This window comes from Phodopus roborovskii, unplaced genomic scaffold (assembly GCF_943737965.1).
Source record: "Phodopus roborovskii unplaced genomic scaffold, PHOROB, whole genome shotgun sequence".
NCBI classification, from domain to species: domain Eukaryota; kingdom Metazoa; phylum Chordata; class Mammalia; order Rodentia; family Cricetidae; genus Phodopus; species Phodopus roborovskii.
In genome coordinates, this window is record NW_026126433.1 from 46,304,603 (window position 1) to 46,318,071 (window position 13,469).

Genomic DNA, 13,469 nt, shown 5'->3' on the forward strand with positions numbered 1-13,469 from the left:
ATGCAGAAAGAAAAAAAAAACATTTGACAAAATTTGATATCCCTTCAAGATAAAAATACTAAGTCCTACTTAATGACCTCCAATAGAAGTGAACTCCCCCAACACAGTATAAGTTATACACTAAAAACTCACAGATAGCATCACATTCAATGTTGAGACATTGGAATCTTCTCATTTTTATTAGTTCCTTAAGAATTTTGTACAGTGTATTTTTATCATACTTTCCCCCTCCTTCCACTTTCCCCAGATCTATCCTCCTTCCTGTGTATTCTACCCACCCAACTGTAAACCCATCAGTTGGTGCTGCCCTAAACTCTCACATGTGTGGCCTTCTAGTGGAGCATGGCTAGGCAACCACGGCCACACCCTCAAAGAAACTGTTTCTCCCTGTTGGAGAAGCTGTAGATCAAAGCCTCTCCCTCAAGATCAGGAAAGGTTAATGGCACCCAATTTTTCACCTATATTTCATATAGTACTTGAAGATCTAGGCAGAGCAAATGGTAGCAGTTGTTAACATGGATATTTTCATTATATACATACATATTTTGTAACAAGAGAAGGAAAAATTTGGAAAACAGAGGAGTGTTTACTTTCTGCATTAAAAACCTGATTTTATATATATATATATATATACATATATATATATATATATAAATATATATATATATATAGGTTTCATTTTTAATATTTATTTTACTTTACGTGTATGTCTGAGTATATATGTGTTATGTGCACACACGCACGCTCAGAGGTCAGAAAAGGACAGTGGATCCCCTCAGCTGGAGTTACAGATGGTTGTAGCATGAATAATAAACCCAGAGACAGAGATTGAGGTTAAAGCTGAAGATCAAAGAAGCAAAGCCACTAGCCACTAGAGAGTTCTCACCTCTACCAATGCTCACACCTAAGGGTGGCCCTGTGCTCAGACTGCCTTCTGCCTAGACTGCATCTGTCTTCACTAAACCTCTGACTGCCTCAGATTGCCTCTCTCTCTCTTGCCTCCTCCCACCTTATATTCCTCTCCCCACCCAGCAATATCACTCCTGTTTCCACCTCCATAGTGCTGGGATTAAAGGAGTAGGATCCCAAGTGCTGGGATCACCTTTGTGTGAGCTCTGTTTCTTTTCCAGAGTGATTCAATCAGGTGTAGCCCAATGTGGACTTGAACTAACAGAGATCCATCTACCTCTGTCTCTCTAGTGCAAGGATTAAAGGTGTGGGATTAAAGGTGTGTACCATCACGGCCTAGCCTCTATGGATGTGACTGACTAGCTTTGCACTCTGATCTTCAGGCAAGCTTTATTAGATCATAAACAAAATATCACCACAGGTGGTTCTGAGCCATTGTATAAATTCTGGGAATTGAGTTCTGCAAGGGAAGTGCATTCTCTTAACCATCTTTCTAGCTCCCATCTGATTTTTGCAATGCAATGGAATGAAATGCCTTCTATTTCCATTTTAAAAAATTATTGTTTGAGTTGAATGCTAGTTTAGTAGTCAATAGTCTGCATGTGGCTGCAAAATGCTACCAAAACCCAAGGACAAATGTTTTCAAATAAGATAACCACCAATGGCCTGGAAGAGGCTCTGTCTGCCTAGAACAGAGGTTCTCAATCTATGGGTCAATGCCCCCATTTGAAGGTTGAAAGACACAGATATTTGCATTACAATTCATAACAGTGATAAAATTACAGTTATGAAGTAGCAACAAATATTTTTATGGTTGGGGATCACAGCACTAGGAAGGTTGAGAACCACTGGCATAGAGAAGGGACTTGTGAGAAGCATAAGAACATCATCTCATATAGTGGTAATTACTATTCCCCTCCTTATAGAATGTCTTCAGATGAATATGACTTCCTGAGGAGTAGACTCCTGGATGGGTGATTGACAGGTTCAGTTGGATTAATTCCTAAAGCAAGAAACAACATGTGTAGTGTTCTAATCTGTCTGTCTGAATGTCCTGTCTCCACCCAAGGCCAGAAGTATTCTGTTCTTCAGACCACAGGCCTAAGGAGTAGCAAAATCCATGTTTACCCTTCTCATGTTACCATGAAAACAGGAATTAGGGTCCACCTTCAGTGTGTGTGTGTGTGTGTGTGTGTGTGATCAAGCCAATAAAATATATTCCCAGAGACAGGAAAATGGAGGAACCAAGATGGCTCATTGGAGATCCCTGCTGGGAAGGGACATGGGAAATTACCTATGACTAAATTTGAGCTACCAAACAAGCAACCAGCATTCAAATGGTGGGTCTACCTCTTACTAGTTTTGTGAAAATTCAACCTTGGGAAAAGAAATAAGTTTGGAGGTCTCAGTGCAATCTTAGATTAACTAAGAACGTCCCCTTTTGGAGCCAATATTGGTTTGAAGATAAAATTGAACACAAAGAAAGGTCAAGAGAACTACAAGACTGCTCCCAACTAACAATTTGAGCTTCAGTGGAAAGGCTATCATAAATGCCCTTCCCGGAGAGTGAGATCAACAACTAACTTCTCCATGGAGCCCTCAACTAATTAATGCCTGTTGAAAATAGGAGCAAACACCCATACATAAACACTGAGTCGAACTAGAACCCAGAAGCAGATGGAGAGGACAAGACCATGTGGCAGAAACACATACAGACAGCTTACCTGAACAAGGAGGAGCTAAGGGCCACTAGACTGATAGCTGGGAAGCCAGCATGGGACTGACTCAGGCCCCCCTGAATATGGGTCTCAGCCAGAAGGACTGAGCAGTCTAAGGGACCTCAGACAGTGGAGCCAGGATGTATCCCTGGTGCACAAAAGGACTTTGCGAACATATCCCCCATGGAGAGATAACTGCCTTAATCTAGAGATTGGAGAGAAGCCCTAGTCCTTACTTCACATGACCTGTCAGATCTACATGACCCCAACTGGATGGCATTCCCCTACATATGGAATTGGGGTGAGGGGATGGGAGGGGAGGGTGTTTAGAGTGCATGTGAGAGGGCAGAGAGGGTAAAAGGGAGGGAAGAAGGGAGGGAGGGATAGGGGGAGGGAGGGAGGGAGGGATGTAGAGGGAACTGGGATCGACATGTAAAATAATAAATTAAATTAAAAGAAAATGCTTTGACTCCAAAATTTAAGTTGAAGGACAAGTTACTGGGGAAAAGGATTTCTATTTTTGTTTCCACAGAAAATGAAAAGATGTGGATTCCTTCCAGACTAATGTGGTTTGATCACGCCAGACCGCCTGAAACAGAGTACAAGCTGATCCTACATTCAAAACAGCTGGACAAAACAGCCCTACAGACTACAGCCAGGATATCTGAATCTTCTTCGAATCCCCATGACAGCGCCCCTTACCAGCAGGAAGTAGTTTGGAAAGAACGACGCCCAAATTCCCAAATATTGTATATAAATGTTTGTTTTCATTTAATTGGACTTTGATATATATATATATAAAAGAACGTCCCCTCTTGAATATGCCTGTGAGTGGAGCCATTCTCAAATGCTGGGAACCTAGTGGTGCCTTGCACAGTACTTGAACTAAGGGTTCAAGTGCAAGCTAAAAATATACTAAGTATCACAACAATCATTGGCCTAGCTGACTCAGTTGTGGCCCTAAATTGTTTACATAGAGTAATCCTTTAAGTACAGGAGCTGTGGGGAAAATGAAGCATGTGGACTAAATGCCTTTTCTGAAATACCTATCTTAAAAGCATGTGCCGGACAAGCTGACTCACCTGCCTGCTCTGGCAGCTCTCTGAGGGTTATTTCAGGTGAGTTTAGGCAAAGGCCCAAAAGCCTTGCAATAAAGACCAGCCATGATCCATGTGGAGCCTGACATGTCTGAGAAGTATACATGGGGTGAGTTAGGGGGGTATATAGAACATTGGTCAAAAGTGAAGCAGAACAGGCTCCCCTGATGCCTTGAAGAGCCAGTATCAGGTTTTAGATAACTCTGAAAGACTACAATGATAGATGATTTTGCACAGGAAAAAAAAAATGCATGAATTCTCCAAGATCTTATAAATTCTGTTCTGGATGTAGAATGGAGAATAAAACGTAAAGTGAATGTACTTCTGTTGTGGGATGCTTTGATTGTGCTCTGACACTCCTAAGACTGACAATAAAGTTTACCTTGAATCAGAGGGAAGAGCTAGCTGCTCCCTGACCAAATTAATCATAGATGTTTTGGAGGACCCAGTACATATATAGAGAGACAGGAAGTAGTTGAGAGGGGCTTAGAGAGAAGCTCAAGCTTTTTGGATCAAGGAAGAAGAGAGAAAAGAGGTCACTTCTCAGCGTCCCTGAGATTTTTGCCTCAATATCTGATTCCTGAGTTTTTACTGATAAAAGATTAGACAAATGTTTCATACTTCATTTACTATTACTGCCAGAACAAATCACTAAAAACTTCATGAGTCAAAGCATACACACACACACACACACACACACACACACACACACACACACACACACACAGCCTCCCTCATGCTAAACATGCCAACTATGACTGATTCTTAACATGAGTATCACTGGGCTAAATATAGGATATAATCAGGGCTACCTGGCTTCTCAGAACTCTAGTGGGGACTCCATTTCTTGCCTCTTCTGGCTTTGGGCATTCATTTCTCCCTCTACAGAGAGAAAAGCAGGGAAGTAGAGAAAAACTCATAGGTCACCATTCTGGCTTTCTCTTCTACATGTCCTCTCTCCTCCTCCTCTCCCCCCTCCTTCCCTCTCCTCCCAACCTTGCCCCAGACAAGGTTACCTATAGTTGGGGGTTAGCCTTGACTATATAGCCAAGGCTATATAGAGGAGTATTTGCCAATACCTATGAGGATCAGATCCTGAACTTCCTGAACACTAGGCAAGCACACTACCAGCTGAGCTCTTCCACGTTCAAGGATCCATGTGATTACACTGAATCTACCCCCCCCCCAAATAATCCAGGACAATTACCCATCTCAAGGTCCTTAACTCAATCAGACCTGCCAAGTTCCTTTTACTCTGTAAGGTAACAAATTGGAAAGTTTAAGAGACTGAAAATTATGGTAATGGTGCAAGTGATTTCCTTGAATAATTAGCTTAGAATTTACTGTTAAATAATGCACAGTCTACATTTTACATATATTACCCCCATTTAAACCTTATTTTAAAGATATAACCAACAGTTCCAGCTGCTCATTACCATTACCCCTGCTTTACAGCTGAAGAACCTGAGTTACAGCTTGCCCCAATAAGAGAGGAACTGACTCAGTGTGCCCAGCCCTTTTTACTGTGCAATTTCAGAAAATAGTAACAGATCCATCTTCTAAGAGACCATTTTATAGGCAGTCTCAGGCTGACCTCAAATTTGCCACATAACCAAGGATAACCTTGAACTTTTGGTTCTCCTGCCTCCACATCTGGAGTGTTGGGCTTATAGGTATGCAAAAGAAGCCTAGACTCATTCCCAGATGTGTTGTGTTTTTTTTTTCCCAGCGGGAATTTGAAGGGCAGTAAAAAGACCCCTGTGAAAAAATTAGCCTGACTTCCCAGCATACAACACTTCAGACAACTTTGTCATGTTGAAAGCCACTAACTGCCTGCATCATTGTTATTCATGTTCATGCTCTGATGGCAATAGACCACAGAATTAAGCCTTTCTGGACTGCGAGCCAGACACAAAAGATAGATGGAGAATGAATATTCCCTTGACCTGTTTCTAGCAGGCTATATATTGGCTTCCTCAATAGAAAACTCATAAGGATTTGTCTTCAACAGACTTTTTGTATTTCCTTCTCCCTACCCTGCCCTTTTACTCTGTTCACCTTTGTTTAATGCATACAGGCAAAGAGTGTAGTGATACCCAAATCAGATCAAATGATGTCTCAATCCCTCATTTCCAAAGCCTTCCTAATGAGGGCACTTATCTCCCCTCCACAGAGATGCACCAGTAGTGTGCTTTTTTTTTTTTCTCCTGTCAAGGAAGCAGCACAGGTGAGCCTATAGGGACTCTTGGACCAGAGCCCCGGCAGGGCAGACTCTCAGATGCACAGCAAAACCCTGGCGTGCCACTCTTTGGAAAGCTAAAAGAGAGATTACATTTTGTTTTAATCTGTTTGATAGCACAATATTGCTTAAGCCAGAGACTGAGACAGGTTTTATAAGAAAGTCTGTCAGATTGCCACTATTTCCATATCTATACCCTGAATGGAATTTAGGGTGACTGGAAGAGGAAGATGTCCAGATCTCTGGAAGAGGCTTGACCCCTACAATAGAGTAATTGCCATTCTTGAGAAATAGAGGCCAGCTACTCCAAATTCATGGGGAGAGGTTGTTCAAGCATTTCTTTGGGAGATGATTCAGAACTCCCTACAATGTTAGCAGGAAAATTGGGGTTCCCTTTTGGGGGGTTCTTAGTCTCATTAATGAAAGAATTTAGAAATGTACCAGGATGGATGCTCAAAGAGGTTATTAGAGTTTGAGGAAGAACAACGGGGTGAATGAGCTGTGAACCTCAGCCACTCCAGGAAAGGGGAGATGGAAAAGAGGAAAGAAAGCTATGCCTTCTAAGTTGGGGTCCAGTGAAGTTAGCTTGCCCAGTGAACCCGTGGCAGAAAGGGAGAGATGGTGACATTAAGAATAAAAGTGAGAAAGCCCAGGTGTCAGAAGAGCATGCTTGGGGTTCCAGCCAGCTCCTAAAGAAAAAGAGAGAAAAAAAGAAGTTATGGTTTTCTGAGCAAAAGCATGCAGGCTGCATGAAGAAGGCCCTTGTCTACCTAGAGCAGAGGCTCTCAACCTGTGGGTCTCAACCCCTTTTGAGAGTTGGAAGACCTGTTCACAGGGGTACCCTAAGACCATTGGAAAACACAGATATTTACATTACAATCCCTAACAGTAGCAAAATTACAATTATGAAGTAGCAACAAATTGTTTTATGGTTGGGGATCACAGCACTAAGAAGGGTGAGAACCAGTGGCCTAGAGGAAGGATTTGTGAGAAACATAAGAACATAATTTCATGAATTATTATTCCCCTCCTTGTAGAATGTCTTCAGATGAATCTGACTTACTGAGCAGTGGATTCCTGGACGGGTGATTGACAGGCTCAGCTGCATTAATTCCTAAAGCAAGAAATAACATGTGTAGCGCTCTAATCTGTCTGTCTGAATGTCCTGTCTTCACCCAAGGCCAGAAGTATTCCATTCTTCAGACCACTAGGCCTAAGGAGTAGCAAAACCCATGTTTACCCTTCTAGTGTTACCATGGAAACAGGAAGTATGGTCCACCCTTAATGGCCTCCAAGGCAACTGGTCCCAGTAACACTCCCCCCTCAAGAGTTAAGAGCCTAAAGTAATTTAGAAGATGAGTTGAAACTGGGGACTAGGTACAACCCACTCTCACCAAGAAAATCCAGAGATCCAGTTCCAAAGTTGCTCACCAGAAGGGACTGGTGTCTGGACTGGAGCATCTGTCACACCCTCATGGGTAGCATCCAGGCAGGATGTTCACGGAAGTAGAGACATAAGAAAGGAAAGCACCCTTCTGTCATTTCCTGCCTCTGTCCAAGGCAAACCAAACACAAACAAGATAGGGACTGTACCACAGCCTGGCTCATCCAAAGGATGATGTTTCTTGTTCCTATTCTTATCAAAATAGCTAGAGAGGTAGAGCCAGCTCAGAATGGCCCAGAAGAGGTTTCTGCTGCTCATTCACCCTAGGCTGCCCCTTTCCCCCATCATAGATGATACTCTGAGGCTCTAGTAGGAGTGAACTTCTTCACTGCAAATGCAGACCTGGGGGGAGGGGGTGGAGGGAGAGAGAACAGTCTTCCCAGTCTAGCTTAAACCAAATAATACGTAAATCTTCCAAAAGGCCTTTACCTTAAGATCAAAGCAAATAAGAAAAGACATGCTGACAGAAATCCAGGAATGAGAAAGCTCAGCAATATGTGTCTTTCAGAAGCCTTGAGCAGCAGACTGGAATACAGTGGACTGGATCTGGTTTTCTCTTATCTTAGTTCCTGAATGGAAAGTCTCAAAGAGAAGAATGCTGCTTCATTTTGCACTGGGTCCTGCATCTGTTTTCTGAAGTACAGGGTGGATCTATGCCCCCTTATGTCTGCCAGGAGAGTGGCAGGTGACCTCTGTTAACATATTTTAGTGAATAGGCTTAAGAGCTCCCCTCCTAGAAACAAGTCCTTAGAAAGATGTTTCAACTTTTCATTGTTAATCCATTACCGGTTTCCATAGAGACTGGGATAAAGCTGCTGCTGGGGCTTTTCTTGTAGAAGCCATAGTGACATCATTATGCCTGAGGGATGCTAGGGCCTCTGTCTTCCTTTTCAGGATCCTGCCCTTAACTGTGCCCCCCCCGGGGGGGAGGAGGGGAGACCGGCATGGTGTTGGGAGCTGCCAGAGCTGGGGTCAGCAACATAATCTGAGGGCCTTGTGAAAAATAAAAATGTAGGCTACTTGTCCAAAAACCAAAACAAACATTCTGTTAAAGAGTATCAAAAGAGAAAGCTTAGTTTACTTTCTACAGTTTCCGGTCCCCTCTCCCTCTTTCCCACACTCAAAAGATGCACAGTCCTTGTTCCTTGAAAGTCATATTGCTCTTAGAAAAGCTCTTAAGAGAAGTGGATTTTACTGCTCATCTTTGTAAGAAATGCCATGTGGCAAAGCAAAACAAAATCTCTTCCCTATCCTCTTACTACTGTTTGTTCATCTCTAAAATGCCAGCTTTAATTAAAACACAAGGGCTTTTAAGTAAGCCCACATCCGAAAGCAGGTGATCCCTGCAGCAGAGGTCTTCCCTTTTCTTCCCAAAGCAGAGACGATGCGGCACACAGTCAACTCAACACGTCTTTCCGTTTCAATATTGTGTGCATGGTCCACCTTCAACTCAAAGGGAAAGGGGGAGGATACATTGTCCTGCATTTCTTTTTCTTTCTGCCATTTCTTTCTTTCTTTCTATTTTTTTTTTTTTTTCAGTATGGTTGGCTAATCTAGGGAAGTAATCCAGATAAAGGTTATGATATTGTACACAGTTCCTAAAATGGCATCTCCTTTCATGTTGAAATCAAATTCTGGGTCAAGTGGAAAGTAGAAAACATGGCCCTCCTGGACCCTAGTCATGGGTTTGTGTTCATATTTCTCTTAAGGGTTAATTGTCTTTGTCAGTTTGACTGGATTTGGAATTGTGTATTTGAGAGAGTTTCCTGACCCACTCTGAATGTGGGTGGTACCAACCAGTGCATTGGTGTAAAACAAGACTGAACACAAAGACAAAAAGGAGACAGCTAGCTTCTATGCCTCTTGTGGTGTGATAAACTCTATCCCCTCAAACTATGATCAAAAAGAAATCTTATTTTGTATGTTTACTCGTATGTGTCCATATGTGTATAGGTGCACGTGTGTGTGTGTGTGTGTGTGTGTGTGTGTGTGTGTGTGTGTGTAATATGTGTCACATGGAGGCTGGGGTTGAGGCCAGATGTCTTTTCCAGTTCTTATTTCCAAAACAGGGTCTCTTGCTGTACCCAGTGCTCACCTCAGCAAGTCTAGTTAGCCAGGTTGTTCTTTTGACTCTCTGCCTCTGCCTCCCAAGTTCTGGAATTGCAAGTAGGCTACCATGTCACATGGCATGTTACATGGGTAGTGGGGACGCTAATCCAGTCCTCATGTTTCTTCAGCAAATACTCTACACACTGAGCTATCTCCACAGTCCTGGATTCCGACTTTCAGTCCTAACAAAACACAACTCAAGTGACCCTCACTCAGTGAACAGTCTCATTGTTCCATTTCTTTTCCTTCCTCAATTTTCGAAATAGGCAAAAGCTACTTCTCTTTAACCAACAATCAATTCAGGTGATTTGAAAGTGGAGGAAAGTCAGTAACTTGTGCTGTGTGGTTCCCTCATCCAAAAGTAAAGACTGATTGACTGCATGTTTCACTTGGAAACCAATTGCAGAGAGCTCATGAAGATGCAGTTTAGGAGTGTTTCTTGCCAATGTCCCTGATCTGCTGGCACTGCTCCCAGGAGACTGGAAGCTGTTTCCAAGCAATCGATACCAAACAATGAAAGGGACCATCCCAAGTAGAAGTTGATTACATTCCCCTCTCATGGTACTGGGTCAAAGCACAGCTAGCACAGTAGGCAACTGAAACAATGATTTGAGAAGCTTTTTGGCCACCCAGCTTCCAAGGAAAATAGTTGTAGCTGAAGTCGCAATTCAGACAACATTGTATGAATAATTCTTGCCAGCTTGGCAATATAGATGGTATCTAAAAGGGGGCTATGCCATCTGTTTCAGTGTGTAGTGGGTGAGTTAAGGACTAGGTAGGTGGACGAATCATTGAAAAAATTTCAAATGTAGGAAAAACAAATTCCCATGGCAAGTGTGTGTGTGTGTGTGTGTTTTATAAAGATAAAATTCACAAAGAAAAAATTCAACTGTAATATGTTCTTATTAGCATATGTGTGAATCAGGGCTCTCTGCAAGCCCAGAACTGATAGAATGAATATACTTTAAAAGGATATTTATTAGGTTGACTTACATGACACAGTCTTGGGTGTCTTCACACTAGAGGTACTGAGAACTGGTGGCTTCACCTGTCAATCTAACCCAATCCCAATCTGGCCCCCAAAGTCCTGAAAGATTCCTAAAAAGCCACTGGTATTCAGTCAAGACCAAAGAAGCTGAGACCCAATGTCATTGTGTGTTGGTGGTATAGCTGTGAGTGTAGCAATGACAGTGGAGGACGGCAGCATCAGTCATAAGGTAGATGGGATGCTGGTGAGCAGGGTAGATGGACTCACCATCAAAACACAAAGATAAGCAACCCAAAACCCAAAGTTTGCAGTCTACAAGTTGGTGCTGCCCATATTTAGGATGTGTTTTCTTATTTCAATTAATGTAATCAAGATTCCTCACAGGTGTGCCCAGCAGTTTGTCTCTGAGTTGATTCTAGAGCCAGTCAGATTAACAACCAAGATTAATTGCCAGGGCAGAGTTTTGTTGTTGGCATTGATTCTTTTGGAACCGCTGTGATTTTTTTTTTTTTTTTTTTTCTGAGAGAAGGGCAAACCTTGGTTTGCTGTCAGGCTGAGAGCTGTGTTGTGGGGTTATGGCTGCTAGAAGATTTGACCATTTGACCTTCATTCAGCTAATGACTGATCCAAGAGCTGAAATTTATGGGAAGCAGAAACTCACAGGAGAAAAAAAAAAAAAGATGAGTATACATATGCCTGTGGCTTCATTAGACTATATATTCCTGAAAGGATGGAAGTTATTATCTCAGTAAATTGCTGCTGTTAGTTTTGGTGTTAAATATTCAATAAATAGTATAAATTTACAAGCACTGACATTGGCTGGAGCTTCCACAGACCTCCCAACATTTAAACCTACTGATTTTTCTACGACTTTGATTTTTTTTTTTTTTTTTGAAAAAATAATGGTACATTATTGCATTCATTTTATTTCTGGGCTGGTACCAGCAGTTTAAAGCCCTAAAATAGTTACATTTTAAGGTATCCTGTCAATAACAGTGAGGTTGTTTCATCTGTCTGGTGCCTCAATTTTATTAGGAATTCTTACCCAGCTCCTGTTCCAATCACTATGATCTTGACAAGAAAGGCCTCATTGTCTTAACAAAGATATCCTGATTGCCTTCTGTGTGCCGTGTGCTATTTCGGCCAATGCAAGAGAGACAAAGATAAGCAAAATAAAGCTGGGTGCCTACACTAAAGGGGGTGAAATAAACTGATGAGTTTGAAAGTCATAAAACCTATAGGAAAAATAAAACAGCATGCTGCTAGCTGAGAAAGCTAAGCATGTTCAACTGATAATATACATAAAAATTCACAATCTCTCTGGAGCACAGGAGGGAAATAACAAGCTGTACACAGCTGAAGGACTACCTGATCCAACCTTCCCTCGGGTTGCCGGCTCAATGTGGCAAAATCTTTTAAGTCAAAGGCAGTACACACACTTACTGAAGCGTGCACTTTGATCCATGCTTTTGACTGTGGTGGGTGACTACAGGGGCTAAGGGTGCTCTCAGGAAAATCAAGGAACCACTTTCTGATTTGAGGTGAGACATGAGTGTTGAGAAGGAGCTTGCCACACATGAATGGAGAGCACCCTAGGAAAAGGAACTAGCACATAAAAAGGCATGAAAGTGTTTGTTACATTAAGAAATGAAAGTCCAAAAAGGCTGGAGTATAATGAGCAAGAAGGAAAGCAGAAGGTGAAGAGGGCAGAAACAGCTGGAGATGAGAGCATCCAGGGACCTATAGGCTACTACAAGGACTCAGAATTGATTGACATTGCAATAGGGAACCAACAGAAGCTGGGGATGGTACAGGGGGCTCTTGATCTGGTTTGCATCTTGAAAGCATCAGTTTGACTTCCAGATGGAGACCAAACTGAACATGGGATAAGGGAACACTAGGGGACCAAGGGGTGAAGAATAATACTCAAGCCAGGCAGCCTGACTTTAACCTTGATTCCTCAACAAAGCTTACCCAAGCCATTTAACACCTAGGTGGATGTTTTATAGTCTACAAAATGGGAATAACAACCTATATGTAAGAGAATAGGATCAAATGGAATCAATGAGCTAGGAGACATTAAAGAGCAAATTATTGTATGCATGAAAGATTAAAATCACAAATGATGCATTTCTACTCATCACAGGTGAGTGTGAAGCATCACATCTGGTACTGCTTCTTATCTTGTCTCCTTTTAGATTCTTTCCCCATTAATTCTTTTGGAGCTGCCATGATATACCATATGGAAAACACAGTATATAATATTCCATATTGTCCTAAACCATATAATCATAAAACACAGTCCTGATTTACATCTGGCTAGAAATATGTCTCTGTGAAGAAGCTCAACCTAGGGTTATTTGTTCTCCATATAGAAACTGGAAGGCACAAAAATATCATTACAGAGAGAGAGAGACATGCAGGCAGGCAGACAGATACAACACACACACACATATATATACATATATATTACATATATATATATATTATATTCACACATGTATATACACAGACATACAGAAGGAGAGAGAGAGACATAGACACACCAACACAGAGACATACATACATACATACACACACACACACACACACACACACACACACACACACACACACCTCATGTCACACATACTACACTGAGGGCAAAGAGTCCTTGTGCACACAGATGATCACTGGAGAAGTCAGGAAGGTTAAAAACACAGTTCACTTCTTCAGTGGAAGGAGGTGCACAGCTGTTCCTCCTAGAATGCCAGGAATTGTGTTGTTTTACAACCTGGTGATCCTTTGCTGACTGATGAGACAGGCTCTACCCATATCTTCCAGAATTTTTGTGCTTACTTATTTTAGACCCCTTCCCCCTGAAACTTGAGCATTACTTTTAGACCATAAAACCCATTCCTACATATATGTCATTTGTGCTTTACAACAGCCTACATGACTTCTATGTTTTCTTAGGACCAGGCCA